Source organism: Prionailurus viverrinus, chromosome B2 (genome assembly GCF_022837055.1).
Source record: "Prionailurus viverrinus isolate Anna chromosome B2, UM_Priviv_1.0, whole genome shotgun sequence".
Classification (NCBI taxonomy): domain Eukaryota; kingdom Metazoa; phylum Chordata; class Mammalia; order Carnivora; family Felidae; genus Prionailurus; species Prionailurus viverrinus.
In genome coordinates this window covers 143,634,093-143,659,676 of record NC_062565.1, presented here as the reverse complement: position 1 = coordinate 143,659,676, position 25,584 = coordinate 143,634,093, and the positions used below count along the sequence as shown (strand labels likewise).

General features: G+C 44.3%; 1 long non-coding RNA gene across 1 annotated transcript; it reads right to left on the bottom strand.

The window, feature by feature from the left end:
• LOC125165632 (uncharacterized) lies at positions 1 to 25,361 on the bottom strand. The gene is made up of 4 exons (XR_007152164.1): positions 24,429 to 25,361; positions 24,090 to 24,177; positions 1,899 to 2,060; positions 1 to 582 (listed from the first exon to the last, which is right to left on the bottom strand). It is a non-coding gene; the product is annotated as an uncharacterized LOC125165632 (long non-coding RNA).
• Between the last annotated feature and the right edge of the window lie 223 nt (positions 25,362 to 25,584).

The window sequence follows — 25,584 nt, the reverse complement described above, 5'->3', positions numbered from 1 at the left end:
CTGGTCAGAGATGAAGGCACACCCCACTTGTTTGTTTGTCTGTTTGTTTGTTTTTAAGTAGGCTTCATGCCCGGCTAAGAGTGCAACCTGCGGCCCAAACTCACAGCCCTGAGATCAAGACCTGAGCTGAGATCAAGAGTCGGACGCTTAACTGACTGGGCCACCCAGGCGCCCCTGCACACTCACTTTAAACACCCATTTGAACCACAACAGCCTTCTGCCTGTGTGTGCAGGTTGTGTGTCGGAAGCATCTAAGGAGAGGTGCTCAGCCTGAGGCCACCTTCAAGTCTATAAAACAACAACCCCCAGGGTGGGCTGCGGGACCAAATCCCTTTCCTGTGCTGACGTTCTGCCAGGTGCTAGGAAGAGACTTGGAGAAACCGGAAACAATTCTGCAAAGGCATTCTTCTTAAAGATGTTTCTCAACATTTGTTCCATTTCTACCTTGAAATCCACACCCAGATCGTGTCATCACGCTTTCTTCCCTCTTCACACATGCACGGTGTGGCCATTTGAACATCCTGCTGCTGCTCAACTGAGGGCCACGGGCCGTCTCGTTCGCCGGAGTGTCCCTGGGGCCCACTGCAGCACCCGCAGCCAGGAGGAAAACGGGAAGAAGTTATAAATGAGTGACTGAAGAAATTCACTGGATGGAGGTGCCTAACTGGCTTGGTCAGAAGAGCGGGAGACTCTTGATCTCATGGTCATGAGTTCCAGCCCCAAGATGGGTGTAGAGATTACTAAATAAATAAAACTTAAAAAAGAAAAAGAAATTCGATGGATGGGTGGATGGATGGGTGGGTGGGAGGATGGACGGTGTCTGATCAGGAGGTGCTATGACTTAGGAAGATAGCATGGCCCTTTGGGAGGCAGGATAGGAAAACTACCAGAATCCAAAGAAAAATCAAGAAGACTCTGGCAGAGGGACTGAAGTGTAAGTTCCCCACTGCAATCACTCAGGGGTCTGCCCTGGGTAAGGCGCCTTTAAAGCTAGTAATTATTAATTTTTTATTTTATTATTTTTGAGAGAGAGAGTGTCGCTCCAAGCTGTCAGCATAGAACCTGCTGGGGGGGGGGGGGGCACGGGTGGTGTGCAGATTGCCAAACTCAGGAATGGGGAGATCATGACCTGAACCGAAGTCGGACACTTAACCAACTGAGCCACCCAGGTGCCCCTAAAGCTCATGCTTTTTAACAACAAGACCTGTTATCTGCTAGTCTGAGGCATCTCCCCTGTCTCCAACTTCCAGTGCTCAGCTAAGTTACCCTCTAGGACCACCAGGCTCCATGTGGGCAGGAATCTCTGTTTTGAGTAGCTTCTATATTTTGCCCACATATTTATTATAAATACAACATATTTCGAGCGTCTAGCACAGTGCCCAGCACATAACACATCCCCATTGTATGTTTTTTGAATAAATGAATATAGTCAGAATGAGAAAGTCACCAAGGCTGTGGTGAGAGCCCTTATTCTCTGAGCAACCTGATATTTTTTCTGGTGGAAAGTAGATTCAGATTTTGAAAACACAAGGCTTTCCTGTGACTTAGGTGAATGAATGACTGCAAACGGGGTCTACAAAGGAAAGCAGTAGAGTGGTTGGACCCGCTGCCTGGGCACCAGGCCCAGCTTTGCCCCTCAGGAGCCATGCGTGCCTGTGTCCCCGACCGCCATGTGGGCCTAATGGCAGCACCTTCCTCTCAGCGTTTTTATGCGGATGAAGGAAGTCAGCTGGTTACAAGCACTTAGAAAAGGGCCCGGTGCATCCCACTAAATACTATGTGCCGTGTTTATGAGGGTTTTTCGGGATCCCATGAATTTGCAGAAATTGTATGCAATTATTACATGAAAGAAGAATGCTGGATTCTGTCACCTCACAACTCCCTCCGCTTGTACTCACAAGGTCAGAGTCCCAGGTGGCATCTTGGTGAGAGTGACTGCCTTGTCCCAGCCCACAGTCCTCGGGGTCACCTGTGTGGTCCACGTGAGGCAGTTGGGACATTAGTCCATCACCTCTGTACTCAAAGCCAGCCCGACATTTGGACTGTTAAGAGGTAACACCCTATAAAAAATAACACAAAGGCAAAAGGGGTGATTCACCTGGATGACAATATAGACGTTGAGCAAGGGGCCAGGTTGTTCCCAAACGGCAAGTGAAAATGCCGGAAAGGCAGCCTGCGTGGAGCTTACCATGTTAACCTTGATCTGTTTTAGGCATTATCGAAGAAAGGAGCTCTGAGGGCACATGGCAGCTTTAATCAATAGCTCGCTGTTCCATATTAGAGATGTTTTTTCCTTCTTTAGTGGAATTTTCCATTAGACTCACTGACAATGTTTCATGTCAAATAAGTAATGAATTGAGCTGAACAGTCAAGGCTGCGATGGGGCGATCCAGTAAGAAAGGCCACAAGCAAGTGCCAAAGGCACAGGTCAACACGCTATTCCATCCCTGGCATATTCAGTTCCTAAAATGCAGTCACAACCATAAGGACTCAAATGAAGGTAAACTCTGAAACTCACAATTCAAGAAAAGTCGGACATTCCTGGCCCTTATTTAATTGCTACATCTCAGGAGAACAACCGCAGCCACTAAGAGGCAACGCCCTTGAATTGCCTTCGGAGGAACCTTTCCAGGGCCCTAAATTCAAACAGCTGGAATTACCATTCCAGAACCATCCGCTCAGGCTTTGAAAATGAGAGATGTGCCTCCTCCTAGGAAATGTACATTTTGTTTCACGGATGGGACACAGTGTTCTGGACCTCGTTTATTCTCCATATAAACAGGATTTTTGGAGAATCACATGTTAGCCTTCACCGCGGACACAAGTTACTGCAAATTCATTCCCATCGCAAAAGGTTCTGAGTGTGCAGAGAAAGTTAAGAATAAAAGCCTTATAACCAAACAACCTCTGCTCCCAAAGTTCCCAAAATTCCCAATAAAGAAGATTTTGGTGTGAAAACATCACTAAATTCCATTTTGAGCATCCGAAATTCTTAAGAAGAGACTCAGCTGGGGGAGATGAAGTATTGTAAGATAAATGACAGAGCAATGAAAACTTGGTGGCTCAGGTAGCAGAGGGCAGGTAAGTCAGCAGTGTGTTTGCACAGGACGAGGAGGCACCTGCCTGGTTTCCTAAGTTCTGCTCACATGCAGAAAGTGATATGGACGTCCCTAGCATTTCTAACAACTACAGGTAGATTTTTTAATTTATTAATGTTTATTTATTTTTGAGAGAGAGAGCATGAACAGGGGAGGGGCAGAGAGAGAGGGAGAGAGAAAGAATCCCAAGCAGGCTCCAAGCTGTCAGCACAGAGCCTGACACGGGGCTTGAACCCATGACCATGAGATCATGACCTGAGCTGAAATTGAGTCAGACACTCAACCCATGGAGCCACCCAGCTGCCCCTACAGGTAGTTTTAAAGGAGGAGGAAATCTTTGCAGAGTGAAGCCTTGACTCTCAGGCAGCCACATCTTCAAAACTCTCGGGGTTCCAAGCTGGGCCCCAAACAAGAGATATTATGCACACACACACTGGCATACAAAGATACCTGGCATATATTTGCATCTCTATTTTCTAAACCAATTAAATATGTCTTGGTCTTGAACCACCAACCTGGCAGAAAATCCTGCCTGAGCTGTGCTTTGGGGATTCCCGTCTCTCTGAGCCTCTAGGCTCGTGCAGGAACCCCTGGGCCCCAGCAGTCCAGAGAACTGGAAAAAAGGCCACGTGGACGTCATGAAGTCCGGTTGCACATGCTCCTTTCTGACTGAGGATCAGCATGAAGATCTAAGCCAAGGCTTGCCGGTCAGACTGGCTACTCTCCAAGGGCACGTGACTCAGGGGACCCATCCAACACCCTGTGGATATGCAGGGCATAGTTTTGGAAACTCCTATGGGCCCAAACTCAAGCCATCCCCCGCTGCCCACCCCTCCTCTTCCTGTCCAAGAAGCAGCCTTCTTCCTCTGTCCTCGAGGTGGAGGAGGTGTGGGAGCAATTTCAGCCTCCTAACTGCCCTCCCTCAACTAGAGGGGTAACAAGATATTACAAACCACATGCCTGAAAGCAAAATTTTGGGGTGTTTTGTCCCTACTGTGTTTGTTTGCTTTTGTTACTTGCCAACACTTAAAAAAACCTAGAATTTTCATGTAGATATCCAGCTTCCTATTTTCCATTTAAAAATCAGGTGCTCTGGTAATAGTGGGGTGCCTGGGTAGCTGAGTCGGTTGAGCATCCAACTCTTGATTTCAGCTCAGGTCATGATCCCAGAGTCATGGGCTAGAGTCCTGTGGGATTCTCTCTCTCTCTCTCTCTCTCTCTCTCTCTCTCTCTGCCCTTTTCCCCTGCTCGCACACTCTCTATCTCTAAAATTTAAAAAAAAAAAAATTTAATGTTTATTTATTTTTGAGAGAGAGAGACAGACAGACAGACAGAATGCGCATGGGGGAGGGGCAGAGATCGAGGGACACACAGAATCTGAAGCAGGCTCCAGGCTCGGAGCTGTCAGCACAGAGCCCAACGCGGGGCTTGAACTCACAAACCATGAGATCGTGACCTGAGCTGAAGTCAGACGCTTAACTGACTGAGCCACCCAGGAGCCCCAAATAAAAAAAAATTTTTGTAAATTTTTTTTTTTCAACGTTTATTTATTTTTGGGACAGAGAGAGACAGAGCATGAACGGGGGAGGGGCAGAGAGAGAGGGAGACACAGAATCGGAAACAGGCTCCAGGCTCTGAGCCATCAGCCCAGAGCCCGACGCGGGGCTCGAACTCACAGACCCTGCGAGATCGTGACCTGGCTGAAGTCGGACGCTTAACCGACTGCGCCACCCAGGCGCCCCCAAAAATTTTTTTAAACAAAAAGGTGAAAATAAAAGTCAGGTGCTCTGGAAATAGCAGGTGCACATTCGCACATACCATGGCTGGTGGGAGCTGACTAATGGCTTTCTTTGGGACAAGAGTTCCCTGTTTGCCACAATCTCCACCACTCTCTATTGCTGCACTGGGGCTATGTCACGAACTTACATTACCTACTTGTGAGAATTGAATTTTACAATTCTTGATCCAGGCCTTAGGACATAAACGCTTGGCTGCCTTTCTGAGAACAGGAAAAGGAACAATTACATATTCCTCTCTGGGAATCGGAAAAGGAACTCTCAGATTTCCCAAAAGACAAGACAAAACATAATGTCTCAGTAGCTTATCCTGTCATTTACACACAAATATGACTCCTCTGATGGCAAAGCACAGGAAGGCCTAAGTGCCAGCAACCACGAACTTGCCCATCGCACATGGCACACAGCAACTGATTCGTCCAAGCGTTAAGGAAAAAAAAAAATCATTCTGATACTTGTTAAAGTGAGAAGATGGACTTTGTTAGGGACCATCTCAATATGTGTGGGGATCGCTGCAATGGGCTCTTGCAGTAATACAACAAGAAAAGTGGGGATTTATAGCCAAGGGCCAGTGGGGGTCCGTGGATGGAAAGCTGACCAGGTGGAAACATCAGAAGTGAGGAAGATTTGGTTAAAAGGAGCCAACCGGATCCTTGCTGAAGGCAGGCTAGGTGAGCAGGCATCCATTGCCTGGGGGCTGGGGGTGAGGAATCTGGTCACACAGGACTCCACAGGACTCCACGCATCACTGCAGGGGAGGGGGTTGCTGGCTAAGCTAACCTAGGCTGGCAGGCCCAAGGGCCAGGCCTACTTGAAAAAGAGTCAGAGGAGCCAGACGCGTACCCCCTTATAGATAGTCCTCTCTCTGGAAGACCAGAAGGGCCATCACCAGCCGGCAATGTCTATAAAATGGCAGCCTTTTTCTGCCCCAACTCAAGGAGCCACGACTGAAGAAAAGACAGGAGAATGTGAAGAGCAGGACAAATTCCCAAAACAGCAGGGTGGGGTTTGTGAAAGGCTGCACTAGAAGTGACCAATATCCGAGCAACCTGGCTGGCTCCCGCAGGAGAGCATGTGACTCTTGATCTTGGAGTCATGAGTTTGAGCCCCACCTTGGAGGTAGAGTTGACTTAAAAAATAATAAATAATTTTTTAAAAAATGACCAACATTAACAGTTTAACCCAAGTAGAAAGAGAAGAGCTAGCCTAGAAGTGACAGGGGACATGGGCTCGCAGTGCCACTGTCCACCGAGGGAGGCTATGCAGCCCATACAAGTGTGATATCACAACACAACAGTTGAAGTCAGGAGATTGCGTCGCACATTAAAGGAAAATATTAGAATGCAGAAAGTTAAAAGGTTGTTGGGTAACCTCCCAATATCCATCTCATCCCCTTAACCAGAGTGACAACATCCCAGAAGTTCTTGGGAGTGAGTTTTCCAATGTACCTGAATCTCGAGGAAGACTTGAAAGAGGAAGAGGCCCCCTTCCCTGGGCACCCAGGTCACTGGATATAACCCAGCGTGGAGCTCACCCTGGTGCCCCAATACAGTGAACCATAACCAGCGTTGTTTGTCCCTTTTATTGGACAGGCTGGCAGAGATGTGCCACTGAGGGCAGGAACCGGGGGTCTGCCTCGCCTGGAGGACTTCCATCTGTCCAAGGAAGACATTCTCTGTAGACACACTGCATGAGCAATGCATTTTTGCCTTTGAAACATCTTTCAGATTCACAAATCTCATCCTCCAGACCCTTGAGCTGCAGTGTTAGTCTTTAGAAAGCAGCTACTCTTGACAAAATGCACACCCAAAAATGAATAGCTACCTACCTTCTAGAACCCCACCCCACCCCACCCGACCCCCCAGGCTAGCCTGGCTCCTCTCCACCTCCTTCACTTTCTAAACTGGCAGGTTTTGGCAGGAGACCACGATCCATCACAAAGTCAGGGAAAAGAGAAATGTGATTTATTCTCTCCACCCACCCCCCTCATCAGGGTTACCTGAATTTCTAAAGGGAGACGTAGAGGGGCCAAATATGCAAGAAAACTCAATCATCAGAAGTCTTGTTAGTAATAAATGACTAAAGAAGAGCTTTTCTTTCTTCAATCCTCAGAGCCCTCTTCCCCTCAGAGAAGTCCACAGAACTGGAAAGATACAGGAGACAAAAGAGGTAAAGAAAAATCTAGGGCAAAAAAAACAAAGAAGTGGAAAACGGCAGGACAATGTTCTTGAATGCTAAACCAAGCCCCGATTAATCAAACGCTTTGAATGTGAATCCCCAAGTCAATCTTTTCTTTTTCATTAAAAAGAAAATGTCTACAGTCTAACAGTTTAGAGAACAGGTCTAAAATAGAATTGAAAATGTAAATTAAAAAATTTGTTACACCTAACTGAAGCAATAAAAAAAAAATGCGGGGAAGTGAAAGTAACTAAAATTGGCTTCCCTCCTGCTTTGTTTAAACATTTGTTGATGTCTGCTTAGAACCGAGCCAGAGAAAGGATGAACAGGGAGGGGGGCGGGGTGCCCGCTAATCAACTGTGCACTGGAACAGTGAGGGGGCAGGGGGAGGGCCGGGAGGGTTGGGGCTCGGGCCTAGGGTACTACTGCTCCCTCCCCCCACCGCCTCCCCGGCCTGGGCACCTCCACCTCCGAGCAGCCGCCTTCTTTCCACCTGCAAAGCTGCCTCCCGAGCCCAACTGCCCTTAGGAAGGTCTGTTACCGCGCGGCCTATCAAGCCCACAGCCTTCCGGGTTCAGTGGCTGCTAAGTCTTTTTAGATGTTAATTTTATGATTCGCTCAAAGGCTTTCCAGAGAAAGAGGCTTTTTAAGTAACGAAAGAATCCAGTGGGTTTTAAAGCCTTGGCAAGCTGATTCAGATCGGTCTCTGGAAAGGTACAAAAGCATGCTGCAGAACTGGTCTGGCTTGGAACTGAAACCTCACTTAGGAGAAAAAGCGTCCCACACGGGGAGGCGCCGCTTCCAGGAGGGAACTTAGCAAGGGGCCCGTTTCCCAGCGTGGCTTTTTTACCGCAGGAGATTTCCTCCCTGTCCTGAGACACTGGGAAGAATCACCAAATGAAAACTCCTGTATCTCAATACTTAAGATGCGTCTCAACGCAGTACAAGTGCCTATGGCTGGATTGAATTCGATGAAAAACCATGTTTCACCAGTCTTGTCCAAGACTCAAACTTGGGATGACTTTTAACTTGCCGTGGAATTTTCTTTCCATTTGCAAGACTTAAGTGTTCAGCAAGTATGTGCTGGTGAAGGGGCTAACACAGCCCTGAAAGGCCACAGGAGACCGCCGGCACCGGGAGCTGCAGGGATGGGGGGAAGAGCAGAGGGGCGCATGCTCTTCCCCCGCCCCCTCCCACCGCAGTCACCACCGAAGCCCAGCTGCCCCATCCCCCACACAGGCAGAGAGGGGCTTAAGTGGCTTTTCTTTCTTCCCCCTTTTTTTTAATTTTATGAAATATTTCAAACATACACAAAGGCATAAAAAGTAATGCAATCAGTGCCTTTTATCTTCCACCACACAGCTCAAGGAATAAAACATTTCAAGACGAGTTCCCAACGTAATTCTAACCCTAACCTAATTCTCTCCCTTCAAGAAGCAACTCCCACCTTGAATTGAATTCTGCAGGGGCCCTGTCTACATAAATAATTTGAGTTGCCCATATTCGTGTGTCAGCACCACGCTGGCAGCCCCGTCTTGCTCTGCGCCGTGAAAGAGAAAGGGCAGCAGCCAGCTGGAACGGTCTGCTGACAGCCCTTGCTGGAACCTAGCTTGGCACAGAAAGGCACAGTCCAGAGCTCCTCTGACATCTGAGCAACAACGTGTGCTGTGCAGGGGGGTGTGAGGACGGAGGTCCACGCAGGTCTCTGTCCAAGCGCTGACCTCCCTGCCCAGAGGGCAGGCAGCCCCGGTCCCAGGCACTGGTGGGGGAGGTAAACCATGCCAAGGAAGGTGATCGAAAGTACAGGGACTCCTAGACAGGGGGACCCAGGACGGGGGGGGGGGTCCCATATTCCCCAGTCGAAGACTGGGACTGGTATACACAGTATGTATTCTTCTGCAGTTTACATTTCCACGCAGTATTGTGAGATTTATCCATTCAGTATTCCACTATTTATCCATTCTCCAGATGATGGTAATTTCATGTTTGCAATTTTCCACTGTAAAAGAGTGATATTTTAGATAGTCCTGTACATGTCTCCTTGTCATGTGCAAGGGCGTGTCTAGGGTATGTACCTAAGTGAAGATTTACTGGGATCTCGTCATCTCTGTATTTTTTCAATTGGTTACATATTTAAATATTACTCTACCAAGTGGTCACCAGATTACATTCTGGACCGTTTGCGTCTCATCCACACCAGTAGTTGATGCCCATCGACGGTTGGAATTTTCATCGATCTGAAGGGTATAAAATATTTCATTGCGGTTTTAATGTTCTTTTGCCTGATTATCAGGAACTTTTTCTATTAATTTTCCATTTTGTTTTTGTCTTGAGCGAATTGCCTATCTTTTTCCACTGGGTTGTTCATCTTCCTGATTAACAGTTCTGCATGTATCCTGTCTATTAACCTTTTGCTGCTGGTACTTGTAGATAAAATACGTTGCACGTAACTTCTCAGAGTCGATGACTTATCTTTTTATTCCTGAATTTTGTCATGTGATGAAGTTTTGAAATTTAATACCAGGAAGTTCTCAATCTTGTTATTTATGCTTTTTTTGTGATTTGTAAGAAGTCTTACCATTTTTTCTTAAAGGTGGAAATGTTTGTCTTTCCTATTAGGATCTTTAATCTACCCTGGGACTGATTTTTATTTATAATGTGAAGACGTGAAGATTCAATCTTTTTTTTTTTTTTTTCAACGTTTATTTATTTTTGGGACAGAGACAGACAGAGCATGAACGGGGGAGGGGCAGAGAGAGAGGGAGACACAGAATCGGAAACAGGCTCCAGGCTCCGAGCCATCAGCCCAGAGCCCGACGCGGGGCTCGAACTCACGGACCGTGAGATCGTGACCTGGCTGAAGTCGGACGCTTAACCGACTGCGCCACCCAGGCGCCCCAAACCTGTGTTTCTTCTAATGTAGTTATCCTGGCACTTTGTTTTTCTACAAAATTATAAAATCAGCTTGTCAAGATCCCAGAAAACCCTGGTTTAGAATTTTTTTAATGTTATTTTTGAGAGAGAGAGAGAGAGAGAGAGAGAGAGAGAGACAGAGCGCAAGCGGGGGAGGGGCAGAAAGAGAGAGGCACAGAATCCGAAGCAAGCTCCAGGCTCTGAGCTGTCAGCACAGAGCCCGACGTGGGGCTAAGAACCCACGAACCGTGAGATCATGACCTGAGCCGAAGTTGGATGCCCAACAAACTGAGCCACCCAGGCGCCCCTGGTTTGGAATTTTATTAGGATTCAATTAGAATTGAATTTATAGATAGATTTAGAATGGACAACTTTGTGAAGTCATGTTTTCCTATTTTCCTTGCATATATTTTTTCATTTTTTTACCTTCAATTTTTTGATGTCTCCTACAAACAGGATATAGATTTGTCAAAAATCAATCTAAAATTCTGTCTTAAGAGGCAAATTTGGTCTATCAATATTTTTTATTAGTAGTACTAGTATTAGTATTGATATACTTGGGATTGTTTCTATTTTGCTCTTTCCCCTGCTCATTTTATGCTACCATTTTTTTTTTTTTTTCTCCTTCTCTACCTTATTTTGGATTAAGAAGTTTGACTTAGTGGGTATCTGGGTGGCTCAGTCAGTTAAGTGTCCATTTTGGTTCAGGTCAGGTCATGATCTCACAGTTCGTGGGTTCGAGCCCAGCATGGACCTCTCTGCTGTCAGAATAGAGCCAGCTTCAGATCCTCTGTCCCGTTCTCTCTCTGCCCCTCCCCTCTCATGCTCTCTCAAAAATAAATAAGCATTAAAAAAAAAAAAAAAAGAAGTTTGACTTAGTTGTTTTCCCTCCACTGGATTCAAACGTATATAGTTAATTCCATGGTTCTCAAATGTTAGTGGCATCAGAATCACCTGAAGACCTTGTGAAAACACAGATTGCTGGTCTCCAAATGAGCATTTCTGATTTAGATTTCTGGGACAGAACCCAATAATTTTCATTTCTAAAAAATGTTTCTCTGTGCTGCTGATAATACTAGCCCAGGGAGCACACTTTGAGGAACACTGCTCAAATTCTATTCTTTTAGTGCTCAGCCTTTGATTTCTAACATTCATAATTAACAAAGCATAGAACTAATAAGTATCTAGGCTATTCTTCCCAAAAATATGAGGACTATAAAATATTTGAAGTCTAATTTTCCTCTCCCATCACACATGTTTCTGTGATCCAGGATTTTAATCTGACCTTGTCTTTTAACTCCCAAATCAGATCCTATTGTAGGCTGAGGTTACGAAGACCTTCACATATGCTTACCAGTTTTGTTCACTCAGTTTTGCTTCTTGCATTTAAGAACTTCCTTCTGGAATTATTTTCCTTCTTGTGGATCACATGCTTTAGAAGTTCTCTCAGTGAAGCTGTGCAGGCAGTAAATGCTCAATAGTTTTTGCTGCCTTTGTTTGTTGTTTTTGTATTTGTCCGTTTTGTTTGTGGGGGTGTTGGGGGGGAGGTCTGAAAACATCTTCTTTGTACCCACATTCTTGAAGGATAAATTAGCCAAACGTATAATTCTATTTACCAGCTACTACTGTGTCTCTGCATTTGGAAGGCACCGCCCCTCTCCTGCCTCCACTTCCACTGTCACCTTTGAGGAATCTGGTGTTGAACTCACTGCTCTGCCTTCATAAGGCACCTGTCCTTTCTGTGGTTGCATGTGGTTCTGGTGTTCTTCAGTGATCTCTGTACCATGGTGCTGAGTCAAGGTGTTTATTTATTCTGCTTGGGACTCGCTATTATTCATGAATCTAAAGACTCATAGCTTTCAGCAATTATGAAAAATTCCCAGAAATTCTCTTGTTGAAAAAAAAACACCTTTTACCTGTTCTCTCCACTGTTCTTCTGGAAGTTTATTGGAAACATATCTGGTAACTCCTGCCTTTTCTCCATTATTTTGTTTCTCTGTGCTGTGTTCTGGAAAATTGTTCAGCTCTAATTCGATTAATTCCCTAAATCTTCCTTTAGATATATCAAATCTATTTAATGCATTTGGTGATTTGTTTTCTGAATTTCATTGACTATACTTTCAAGCTTTTATTTTATTTGGTGCTTTTTCTTTTTTTTTTTTTTAATTTTTTTTCAACGTTTATTTATTTTTGGGACAGAGAGAGACAGAGCATGAACGGGAGAGGGGCAGAGAGAGAGGGAGACACAGAATCGGAAACAGGCTCCAGGCTCCGAGCCATCAGCCCAGAGCCTGACGCGGGGCTCGAACTCACGGACCGCGAGATCGTGACCTGGCTGAAGTCGGACGCTTAACCGACTGCGCCACCCAGGCGCCCCAATTTGGTGCTTTTTCAAATCAGCCTAAAACTAATCTGTGCTATTAGAAGTCAGGATAGTAGTTATCCTTAGGAGAGGTATGAGTAATGACTTACAGGAAATATGGGGGATGTTCAGATTGTGAAATTTCACCAAGCTGTACACTTATAATTTGTGTACTTTTTGGCATGCATATTATACTATTATATTATATAGTATCTCTTGTTCCTTTCTTGTGTATAGTTCATTTTATTTTTATTTTATATTTTTAAATTTTTTAAAATGTCTATTTATTTTGAGAGAGAGAGATCGCAAGCAGAAGAGGGGCAGAGAGAAAAGGAGAGAGAGCATCTCAAGCAGGCTCTGCGCTGGTAGCTATCAGTGCAGAGCCTGATGCAGGGCTCAAACTCAGCGACAGAGAGATCATGACCTGAGCAGAAATCAAGAGTTAGTCACTTAACCGACTGAGCCACTCAGGCACTCCTCTTGTGTGTATTTTAAATTTAATGAAACATTTTAGACATTCTTGTTTTATATTCTGCATTTGATAAATCCAGAATCATAAGTTTTTAGGAGTTTCTGTTAATTTTAATTTATGGTAGGTTGTTTCTTCATCTTTTTAATTTTGGAGCGAAAGAGTATATTCAGCTGGAGTTTTCCTATAAGGCCTAGATTGAGGCCATGTCTCCCCAGAAAGATCTGCACAGCCTCTGTGACATATCCTAAATTGTTACCAACTCAGTGTAGATTCAAACCTCAAGCCCAAAACCCATACAAGTGGCAATGTATGGTTATGAATTCTCAGAAGCTCCTTCCCGCCCCAGGACACCCCGCCTCCGCAACCCCCCCAACCCCGCCCCGCCCAGCATGGGCAAAGACAAATTTCGTTATTTCTCTTTGCTAAAAGTCAGATTTTTTTTTTTTTTTAATTCAGTCCATTCTTTCCCAGGGACATAGCCCTTTGGGGGGGGGTGGTCTTCGAACCCTCAGTTTCATCTCCCTAACGAGGCACAGGCTCCCAAACCCACGTACCATCCAAGCACCTAGGTTACCAGACTAAGCACCCGCGCAAGGCCTTAGCGTTTGATTGCAATGCCCGTTTCCTGCTCCCTTTCCATTTGTGGCTCCAGGGAGTCTCCACGACCTCCTCCTGACCTCATATACACTTAATAGGATGTTTGTTGCATTAACTTAGCATTTCTAGGTATTTTGTGACTTGGGTTGTTTTCACTTTGTTGCTGTTGTCTGTTCCGATGGCAGAATTAGCAATGGTTCCGGCCTAGTTCACAGCGTGGTGTGTGTTGGGAATAGGACGCAAAGCTTCATTCTCAGAGTCATTTCTAGAAGCCTAGCGCAGGATTCCTGCTCCTCCAGCCCTTCCAGGGATTCTGTAAGAAGCTAATTCCCTTTGTCTAGCTCTTCCTCCTTAACCTAGAAGGAGTGCTGGGGCACCTGGGTGGCTCAGTGGGATAAGTGTGTGACTTCAACTCAGGTCATGATCTCACAGTTTGTGGGTTTGAGCCCGCGTGGGGCTCTGTGCTGACAACACGCAGCCTGCTTAGGATTCTCTCTCTCCTCTCTCTTTGCCCCTCCCCCTGCTCATGCTCTCTCTCCCTTCTCTCAGAAATAAACATTAAGAAAAAAAGAAAGGAAAACAATAGAAAGAGTGGTTTCTGTTATCTACAGCTGAGCCCTGCCTGACAGACATCAAGAGTCTCAAGACAGAAGAGGAGGTTAATAAACACACAAGGGTTTGACCACATTTGTAATTGAAGAAATGCAAATTAAAATGAGATACTTTAAATTTTTTAAATTACTTTTCAAAAAGGTCCATTTCACCTATATATTGGCAACTATTCAAAATAAAATGCCCGGGATGGTAAAGATTTGAGGAGACAGAGGCCCTCTCATTCACTGCTGCTGCTAATAGAAAATTAGTACAACCTTTCTGGATAACAGAGCTTTAAAAATGTATACAACCTTTGACAGAGTGATTCTACTTCTGAGTTTATCCTCGAGGAATAATTAAGTAGGTGCACAAAGACTTAATTGCAAGAGTGTCCAATGAATTATTGTCTGTAATTTTTTAAAAAGGACATGATCTCCTGTGGAACAATGGAGGGCCGGCCAAATAAATTACGCCACATACATCATACAGAACATCATCCGGACTTTGAAAAATCCGCAGCACAAGAATGCTAGAGACCAGGGAAACTGTTGCCAATGTGCTAAATGGGGAGACCAGTGACAAACAATATGCACAAGATGATTCCTTTTTGGCAAAATAAGAAGCTGATAAGATTTTCAACATATCTGCAAACAATATGCATCTCAGACATTATTTTGAACAAAAGGAGTCAGATATAAAAACTTCATCTTAAAAGAAGCCCAAATCATGTTTGCCTTTTTGTGTCCGGGGAGGAGAGGAGTCAGGGAAAAATGGATATTGACTGGAAACAAACATAGAGACATTTCTGTGCTGGAAATGTTTCATACCTTGAGCTCAAATGTAGTCATACAGGTACCCACAAATGTAAAACTGTATTGAGCTATGTGCTTAAGACAAGTGTGTTTCGTGCACCTTATTGTCTGTGTGTTAAAACATGAAGAAGTAAATCTTTCTGCCAGTGCATCCCTACCCCCAAACACCACTACCACACACCGGAGCCTATGGTCAGTCACGTGTTGACTGTATGGAGAGAGGTGTGACAAAGAGATAGTCTGTGTGGCAGTGGCTTCTGTCAGGCCACACTCCTCCCCGAGCTGCCCCTAGAGCTATACCAGCTGCCGTGCCTGTAGAGTCCAGTTAGAACCTTCCTTAGCCATTGGATATGCCCATCTTCATGCTGAGGTTTGCCCTGGTCTCTGCCCCTACCCATGCGGATGACCCCAGCTGAAATCCTCTGAGGGCAAGAAAAAGGCAGAGAGGAGGATGTGCCCCAGGAGAGGAGGGGGTTGAGGGTGAGAGGTGGGGAGCACAGACACTGAAAGGGGTCTAATTCTAGGAATTACCAAGCAGGCACGGTGGTTAAGCACCTCCCATTGCAAAGGAAGGAAGGAAGGAAGGAAGGAAGGAAGGAAGGAAGGAAGAAAGGAAGGGTAAAGGAAGGAGAGAAGGAGAGAGGGAGAGAGGGAGGGAGGCAAGGAGCATAAAAGATTTCGGTGATGTGCACTAAAATAGAGTTATGGATGATTTTAATTTTTTGCTTGTCTGTATTATCTAATTTTTTTCAGCAAATGTATGTTATTTTTGCAATAAAAAGAAGAGGGTGTTTTGTTTGTGCTTTCCAGTACTTAAACAACATGCCACAGTAGGAAGTGGATAATATGTTTCAGTTCCCAAAAGGTCCTGTTCAATTTTGATCAAACGTCAATGTGCCCTGATCTTGATCTCAGGTCAACCCACTCTGGTGTCTGATCATCCTGGGCAATTTATCACCTTTAGGATTGTGCAAGAAACATGATTTTGCGGGAGTCTTTTTCTCGATAACAAATTACCAAAGATAGAGCCAAGAAAAAATGTTGTCTGGCACACAAATGATCAGACTGTGCATTACTCCAGCACTACACACAGCGTGGATCCTGGCACAGAGCTGTGAAGCCAGCTTTCCCGGCTTTCCATGCTTTATCCCTTTCAACACCTGTTCCCAGGAAAGGCTCTACAGACTCTTTAAAAGCACTTGGAGACTGCTCAGGATGCTCAGAATCTAAGGAGACATTCTCTGGAGATTTCTGCAAAAAAGTCAACTGCTGCACAGGTGTCTTAAGGATGGCACAGGAAGTCTCTGTGATGCCTTTAAGCTCAGCCCATACAAGCTCCGCCCACTCTGCCACTCAAAGACCCTCATCCAACTCCATTCCCCACTTATTGTTCTTACTTCTCTGTTCCTGACCCGGATAGCCTGGTTGTTGTGGGGTGTTGTTGCCACAATTTAAAATCACGTAGATGTTAGGGTGTTTGGGGCGCTCAGTCGCTTCCCGCTCAGGTCATGATCTCATGGGTTTGCGAATTTGTGCCCCACATCAGGCTTGCTGTTGTCAGCAGAGCCAGCCTCGGATCCTCTGACCCCCTCTCTCTCTGCCCCTCCCCCACTCACACACACTGTCTCTCTCTCTCTCTCTCTCTCTCAAAAAATAAATTAAAAAAACATAAAATCATGTCAATGTTGACATAACCCCATTCTACACTCTGTTTGGTGATTATGTGCTTCTGAAAAGCAAGTCTGAGGTGACCTGGGATGCCCAAGGAGCTTCTTTGCAGGAGGTGGGCTTACCAAGTCCTAGAAAGGTGCACGTAGTTGGAACAGGCAAGGAGATAGTTTGCAAGGGCTTGGAGGCAGGACTATGATGAAACCCCATCTAGCTGGAGCAGAGAATTTAGGTGGAGCTCCTCCCCAGAGGCCAGATAGAAGCTCAAGCCACATTTAATGATAGGACGGGAGGGAGGGTAGGATCTAGGAGAGCAGCTGATTAATTTGGATTTTACTCTGAGCAGCCCAGTGATAAGCTGGAAATGTACTTTAGGCAGATAGATACGTGTGGGATAGATAAGGAAGGGAGAAGTGGCGAGGAAGAAGCTGGGCTGGAGGCTAACCTCCCACAAGAGGGAGGACTTGGGGAAGCAGTCATAAAAACAGACATTGCAAAATAAGAATCATTGGATTTTAGTGCCTAACTGGATGTGAAGGGTCCCAAGCAGGAAAGAATCAGTCAGTGCTGACATATAAACCTAGGGAAATTTGATTCACTCTCTTGCCTCCTTCCCATTCATTCATTCACTGCTCATCAATTGAGCATTTACTAAGTAGCAGGCCCCGTGCAAAAGACAGAAAGGAAAAAGATGGATAAGAGAGATAGTGTCTGCTCCGGAAGTTTATAGCCTAGTGCAGGAAAAGATAGAATCCATAGTTATAAAAATGATGTGGAGCTGCAGGACTGGCAGGTGGCCCAGGGTATTGCAGAGCATGGAGAAGGGTCTTTAATCCCTTATGACAGGTTGCCATCAGCGTCAACACCTCTCCCCCACACTGGCTCACTGCCAGGACTTTAGATGAAGGCAAAAGATGCAAATTCCCAAAGGGCTAAGGGTGGAGTCTCTCGGACCTCTGGGAAGGAGGAGTAAACAGGAAGGAACTCAAGAAGCCTGGCTTCCTTTACTGAGCACACGGTGTGGTGGGTGGATCCCAAACGTACCAGGTAACCACATATTTGGTTAGATCCCTGCTTAGCTTTTCATCTACCTTCCTCCCACTATTCTGAAGATAATGCTGAGAATACTGGATATTGGAGTTGGAAAAGAACATCTGATATACACAACCTTATTTTCTAGATGAAGAAACTCCCCTGGCAATTTCAACCATAGCCAATTTCAAACCCCATGGCCAATTTCATATGGCTTTTTACACCTCTCCACTTGCTCTCACCAACAAAACTTAACTATATTGATTGGGTCATTAGAAAGCTAGGTGATGAATACACAATACTGTATTAATGAATCACAGAATGGTATTAAGACCTATAATGACTTTTTCCTTCTAGGTTCATTTATATTTTGTAACAGAAAGTTCTTAAATGCACTTAACAAAAGACAGGTAAAGAAATGCATGCCCCCAGGTAAATACAATCTGGTAGGAGCAGAAGAGGTAAATAGGCTATCAGCAGAAGGGAGTGAGAGCTTCTTTGATTTCACCCTCCACACCCAAGTCACTGCCTCCTTGGATTTCTATGAATGCAGCTAATCCTATACATTCAAATTCTCACATGGACCAAGCTGATGGTGGTATGATCTAATTAGGAGAAAGGGCAGGTGGAAGATAACAGTCATGAAAGCAAGAGGACACTGAAGAAACAAGACAGGAGTGATGCTACATCCCAAAATTGGGATTTGAAACTATTTCACAAAGTAAGGTATATAATGTCAGTTGTGTATGAGAGATTTAGATCAATGATTTGGGGTCAGAATCCCTTGGAAGCATCAAAAGATGGGCCCTCTCCTCCTAGTGCTGACAATGATGAGCTGGGACCCACTTCCCCAGGGCAGGTTGACTCTGTTCTCCAGTCCTCTGGCCTATCTTTCTCTCCAAACAGTGCACAATGTTTGTGCTGCACCAAGGCCCAGCCAAAGGGACAGAAAGGCTGAAATCCAGCTCAGGCTCAGCTCACCAAGCCCTATGTCATGGCCAGGTCTTTATCAGTCCAAAGAAAAGAGTAACTTTTCTTTTAGTGATCTAACCAAAGAAGTGCCTGTTTCTAATTTGAACGAAGGTATATACAGATCAGGGGCATCTATCGATCTCTTGCCTCCCTGGAGCCTACAAAAGACTAAATTGATGTCTTTGGAAATAAGTAAGGTAACCTCAGTCACTCCCAGGACCCATGACAGACCATGCCAAACAAAAAACAGTTCTGAATTAAAAGGAACACACTGGAGAGTAATCTCCTTCATCACTCCAAGTCTCTTGGAAGGTGTCCACTATCACCACCTCCATTCAACATTGTACTGAAGATCTCAAATAATGCAATAAGGCAAGAAAAAGAAATAAAAGGCATAAATATTGGACAGGGAGAAGTAAAACTATATGTATTTGTAGACGACATGATTATAAACATAGAAAAACTAAAATAAAATTATAATTAATAAATTCATCAAAGTCACTGTCTATAAGGTTAATACACAAAAATCAACCATATTTCTGTATATCTACAACCAAAAATTTGGAAATAAAAAAATTGAATACCATTTACAAGAGTATCAAAACTATAAATACCTAGGATTAAATCTAACAACAACAAAAATTGCCAGATCTCTATACTGAGAACTGCAACACATTTCTTAAATTTTTTTTTTCAACGTTTATTTATTTTTGGGACAGAGAGAGACAGAGCATGAACGGGAGAGGGGCAGAGAGAGAGGGAGACACAGAATCGGAAACAGGCTCCAGGCTCTGAGCCATCAGCCCAGAGCCTGACGCGGGGCTCGAACTCACGGACCGCGAGATCGTGGCCTGGCTGAAGTCGGACGCTTAACCGACTGCGCCACCTAGGCGCCCCAACATTTCTGAGAGAGATTAAAGAAAACCCGAATAAATAGATATTCCAACATGAAGGAAGAAGGGATCTGTACAGTAGATAGATGTATCTTTGACTCGAAGTGATATTAGTTCTAATTAGGCTGTGAAATGTTAAGACTGTGAAATGTACATTACAATTCCTAAAGCCACCACTAAAAACATATAGAAAGACATATAATGAAAAATCCAACAGAAAATTAATATGGAATATTAAAAATTATTCTAATAATCCAAAATAAGGCAGGAGAGAGGAAATAAAGATTGAAAAACAGGGAAAAAACAAAAAGAAATAAAAGTTTTTAAAAAAAATAATCTAAATCCAGACACGTCAATAACTACATTAAACACAAATAATCTAGAGGAGCCTGGGTGGTTCACTCAGTTGAGTGTCCAACTCTGGATTTTGGCTTGGGTCATGATCCTAGGTTCATGGGATTGAGCCCCGCTTTGGCCCCTGCACTAAGCACAGAACCTGCTTGGGATTCATTCTCTCTCTCTCTCTCTTTCTGCCCCTCTCCCCTGCTCATGCTCTTTCTCTCTCGAAAAAAAATTTTTTAGTTAAAAAAAAGAAGAAACCATAAGTAATCTAAACCAGGGTCTGCAAATTTTTTCTAGAGAGTGCCAAAGAGTAAATATTTGGGGATTTCTGAGTCATATGGTTTCTGTTGCAACTACTCAATTCTGCTTTTGTAAAGGAAAAGCAGCCAAAGAAAAGCTATAAATGAATGAGCACAGCGATGTTTCAATAAAACTTTAGTTACAAAAACAGGCAGCTAACCAGATCTGACTCACAGGCATAATTTGCCAGCTCCTGATCTAAATATGCAAATTAGGAAATAAGAGATTTTCAGGGTAGTAAAAAAACAAGACCAAACAATACGCTGTCTACAAAACAAAACACACACACACACACACACACAACCTCATCTTAAATATAATGATAGAGGTAGGTTAAAAATGAAAAGATGGAGGGGCACCTGGGTGGCTCAGCTGGTTGAGCATCCGACTTCAACTCAGGTCATGATCTCTGGTTTGTGGGTTCAAGCCCCATGTTGGGCTCTGTGCTGACAGCTCAGAGCCTGGAGCCTGCTTAGGATTCTGTGTCTCCCGCTCCCTGCCCCTCCCCCATTTGTGCTCTGTCTCTCTCTCTCTCTCTCTCTCTCTCTCTCTCTCTCTCAAAAATAAATAAACATTAAAAAATCTTTTTAATGAAAAGATGGAAACCAATGTGCCATGCAAACACTAACCAAAAGAAAGTTGGAGTGGCTAGGCTAATATCAGACAAAGTAGACTTCAGAGCAAGAAAAATTACCGGGGATAAGAGGGACATTATTGCTAAAAGACAATTCTCTAAAGACTCTCTGAACACCTTGTGAGCAGATCTGACCCAGAGGCAACAACTGTCTTGGATCTGGATTATCTTTTCAAGGATGTTTGTATACAGTCAACAGCACTGGGAACAGAAACAGTGCTTCCCTCTCAAGTAAGACAGCGGCTAGTTTGCTTCCAGTCCGGGATAATAGCGATAGTATCTCCTTTTGGTGCAAAGGTCAGGAAGATTGCAAAGATTTGGGTTCCCTAATCACAGGGATCCTCTGCTGTGATTCAAGGAACAGCCTGTGCGGGTGCCATCTGGACGATGGCTGCCTCATCCCCTGAGAAATGGGGCTTAAGGAAGCAGCACAAATGCTGAGTGTGGCTACTGCTCGTGGCTAATAGCATCCTGTGTCTTCTGCCAGCATCCATGAAAAAACTGTGGCAGGCTAACGCAGTAGCTTGCAAGTGGGGTAAAACCTCATAGCCTTCACTGTCCTTGCAAATGATAAAAGGGTCACCAAGATAGCACAGCCATTCTAATATATGCACCTGACAACAGAGCTTCAAAGTACCTGCAGCAAAAATCGATAAAATGAAGGAGAAATGGACAAATCCAGAATTATAGGTGAAAAGTCCAACACTCCTCTCAATAATCAACCAAACAAGTAGACAGAAAATCCGGAAGGATACAGAACTGAAAAACACCATCAACCAACTAATGTAATTGATACTTGAAGAACAGTTTGTTTAATATGTTCTTCCTGAGGAACACTGACCAAAAGAGAGATATCCAGGGTTATAAGACAAGACCTGACACAGTTAAAAGAACTGAAATAATATAAAATACGTTTTATGCCCACCATGGAAATCAGATATCAGTAAGAGAAAGATAACTGGAAAATCTTCGTACTTAAAATTAATCAACAGAACTTCTGGTTTCAGGTCTCCTGGAGGTCCAGTCTTAGAGGGTCCTCACATTTTCCTGGGCTTTATCTCCAGAAGCCCCACTATGCTTTTAGGCAGGAAAATTAACCATTTTGAAAAACACCCAAAGATGTCTCCAAGTAACAAAGGCCTGCCCTCTTAGGGAAACTACCAGAGTCTTATCTGATTTGAAGGAATGGCAATTATCCAATTCTAGGCCCCTCAAGCCTTCATGTCTCAGGTAAGGAGAGAGGGGAAAAAAAAAAAAAAAAGGTTAAGAACTGCTTCTAAAGGTCACAACCCAAGGACTCAGGCCCACTAAAAACAGATTTGATTATATGATTACAGAACACCTCCCTCCCCTCACATCTTACCACCATATCCACAGGGCTCCGGATACAGTAACAGGGATTACAATGGACAGAGCTAGCTGCAAAACAGTGTCTATTCAAGGAGTTCTTAGGGAAACCCAAAGACAACAGGGAAGCACAGAAAAATAAGGAAACTAGAGGAAGCCTCTCATACCTACAACTATAGCAAACTAAACGTAGGCAACTCCTGGCCAGATTAACATAAAACTTTACCCTAAAAGCCTGATCACCCCAGTTCCTCTTACCTAATACATTATGTCTAGCATTCAGCAAAAAATTACCAGGCATGTTAAAAGATAAGAAAAAATATAGTTTGAAAAGACAAAGGGAGCATCAGAACCTGACTTAGAGATGACACAGTTTGGAGTTGTCAGAAAGGGAATTTTTAATAATTATGATAAGTAAATTGAGGACAAGGAAAAAGTAAACATGTAAGAACAATGGTAATAAGCACACAATATGGCCAATGACTGTTCACACAGATGCAAAATCAATTCAGTAGAAGAAAGTCTTTGAAAGGACCTGTATCCAGAATACATAAATAATTCTCAAAATTCAATAGTAAAAAAATAACCTGTTTTTCTTTTAATGGGAAAAAGGCTTGAACAGACCTTTCACCAATGAGAATAAATGCATCTCAAACAAGCCCATAAAATAATGCTCGACATCATTAGCCTTTATAAAATGGCACATTAAAACCACAATGATATACCACCATCTCCTATTGGAATCACTAAAATAAAAAGTGACAACAACAAGTGCTGATGAGGATGCAGAGCAACTGGAACTCTGACATTGCTGATGGGAACACAAAATGGTTCTCTCTGGGAAACAGTTTGGCAGATTTGTATAAAGTTAAATATATACTTCCCAAGTCACCCAGTAATGCTCTCCTGGGTATTTAAACTTAAAGTAAGCCAGACTCAAAAGGCTATTCACTGTATCATTCCATTCATATGCTATTTTGGAAAAGGCAAAACTATAACAAAGAACAGATTCATGATTCCCAGAGATAACAGGTGGCAGTAGGATATGACTACAAAGGGAGTTTTCTGGGTGATGGAACAGTCTGGATCCTGATTATGGTGGTGGTTCCACTATTTACACATGTGTCAAACCTCACAGAAGTGTCAATTTTTAAAAACTCAATGTTATTGTACGTTCATTTAAAAAAAGTAAAATAAAGATACCATAAAAAACTAAATAGCAGGCGCCTGGGTAGCTCAGCAGTTAGGCATCCAAATTCGGCTCAAGTCATGATCTCACGGTTTGTGAGCCCCATGTGGGGTTCTGTGCTGACAGCTCAGAGCCTGGGGTCTGCTTCAGATTCTGTGTCTCCCTCTCTCTCTGCCCCTCCCCTGCTCGTGCTCTGTCTCTCTCTCCCTTAAAAATAAATAAACATTAAAAAATATTAAAAGAAAAAAAACTAGACAAGGCAGACTAGGAGAATATATTCATGATACACAATGCTTAACAAAAGACTCATATTCAGAAAATACAAAGCATTCCTAGGAATCCTAGGGAAAAGACAGACAAGTCTATTTTTCATGAAAAAAATGTTACCCAAATGGCTAATAAGTTATAAAAGGGGCTCAACATCATCATTCATTTGGAAATACAAATGAAAACCACAAGAAAATACTGCTACATACTCACGAAGGATTTAGAAGACTGTTAATGCCGACTGTTGGCAAGGATATTAAGTAACTAACTTTCAAAAACTGATTCAACCTTTTGGGGAAACTGCTAGGCAGTGTCTATTAAAACTAAACACACACTTGGGGCGCCTGGGTGGCGCAGTCGGTTAAGCGTCCGACTTCAGCCAGGTCACGATCTCGCGGTCTGTGAGTTCGAGCCCCGCGTCAGGCTCTGGGCTGATGGCTCGGAGCCTGGAGCCTGTTTCCGATTCTGTGTCTCCCTCTCTCTCTGCCCCTCCCCCGTTCATGCTCTGTCTCTCTCTGTCCCAAAAAAAATAAGTAAACGTTGAAAAAAAAATTTTTTTTTTAAAATAAAAAAATAAAAAATAAAACTAAACACACACCTATCCTATGACAGAAATTACATACCTGCTGCTACATACCCAATAAAATCGAGTGCATTTATTCACCAAGACTGTAAGAATGTTCACAGCAGCTTCTTCATAATAGCCCCAAACTGAAAACAACCAAATTAACCATCAATGATAGAATTGGATAAATTAACTGAAGTGTATTTATACAAAAGAATACTGCCCGACAATAAACAAACTATTGATATATGCAATACCATGCATCAATCTTACAGACATTATGTTGGGTGAAATAAACCAGACAGGGAAAAAAAAAAGCACACTTCTTGATTGCCATTATATAAAATTTAAGAACAGGCAAATTAATATATATTAATAGATTGCAAATAGTGATTACCTCTGGGGTGATAAGCATTGGCTGGGAAGGAGCAGGTGGAAACCTGGGGTGACTGAAACGTCCTACGTCTTGATCTGGGAGCTGATTTCTTGTGTATACATACATAAAAGTTCACCTACGTGTCCTCTTAAGTTCTGTGCAGGTTATTATGTGTAGGTTATACCTCAATTAGAAAAAAGAAAAATGAAGGAATGAAGGAGAAAAGAAAGAAAATGGAAAGAATGAAAGGAAGAGACTGAGGAAAAGAAGAGAGGGAGTAAAATTGAGGGAGAAATTAACATGATCACCCGGGGCGGGCAGGGGAGGGAGGGGCTCCTCAAAAATGTTACTGGGCATCTACTGCTATCTGCATCTTAAAGATGGAAACACTCTGAGCTTTGCTGATGTGTTCAGGGTTCACAGAGCGGGGGTGTGACCCGTGCAGAGGCTGGAACCCTGATGTGTACGACGTCAAAGCCTTTTTGTTTCCACCTAATAGCTCAAAAGTCACCTCCTCCTAGAAAGGTGACCTGGAGAAATGCCTTCCACCCTGCACTGACCTCTTCCTCCAGGGAAGGACGTCTATCTTACTACCATAGGCCTCGGCTGGGCGTGGATCCTCTATCTCCCACCCACAATTGTGAGCCTGCTCCCAGAGGGTAGAGCCGCGCCCCTTCATCTAAGACTTCTTGCAGGGCTCAGCGCCGGCTAAATTAACGTGTTCTCGGGTGGGCCCAGGAGTCGCCCGCCCCTGGAAACTCGGTTGCGGTCTGCTCTTTAAACATGCCCTTTGATTACGCAAGCCGCAAGTTGCGGTCGGCGCTTCTTTCCGACTTGGAAACCAGTCAGGAGAGCAGCTACGACTTGTATTGAACGAGAGCCCAGAGTCGGGGTTACACAGACCGCAGGTTCCGCGACCTCCGGAGAAGCGGCCGACTGCCTTTCCGGCACACGTCCAGCGGAAGCAGGTGCGCGCCGGCCCCGCCCCGCTCACCTGCGCGCGCAACCCCGCCCCAGCGCGCGGCTCGGAGACTACGGCTCCGGCACGCACGCCTTTATATGGCGCTATTTTTGTCACGCGCCCCGATTGGCCGGTTGCGAGTGACGACACGCTCGCGCGCCGCGGGGCGGAGCCGAGATCCAGGGGAGGGGCGCTTCCGGCGGGACCGGCGCCCCC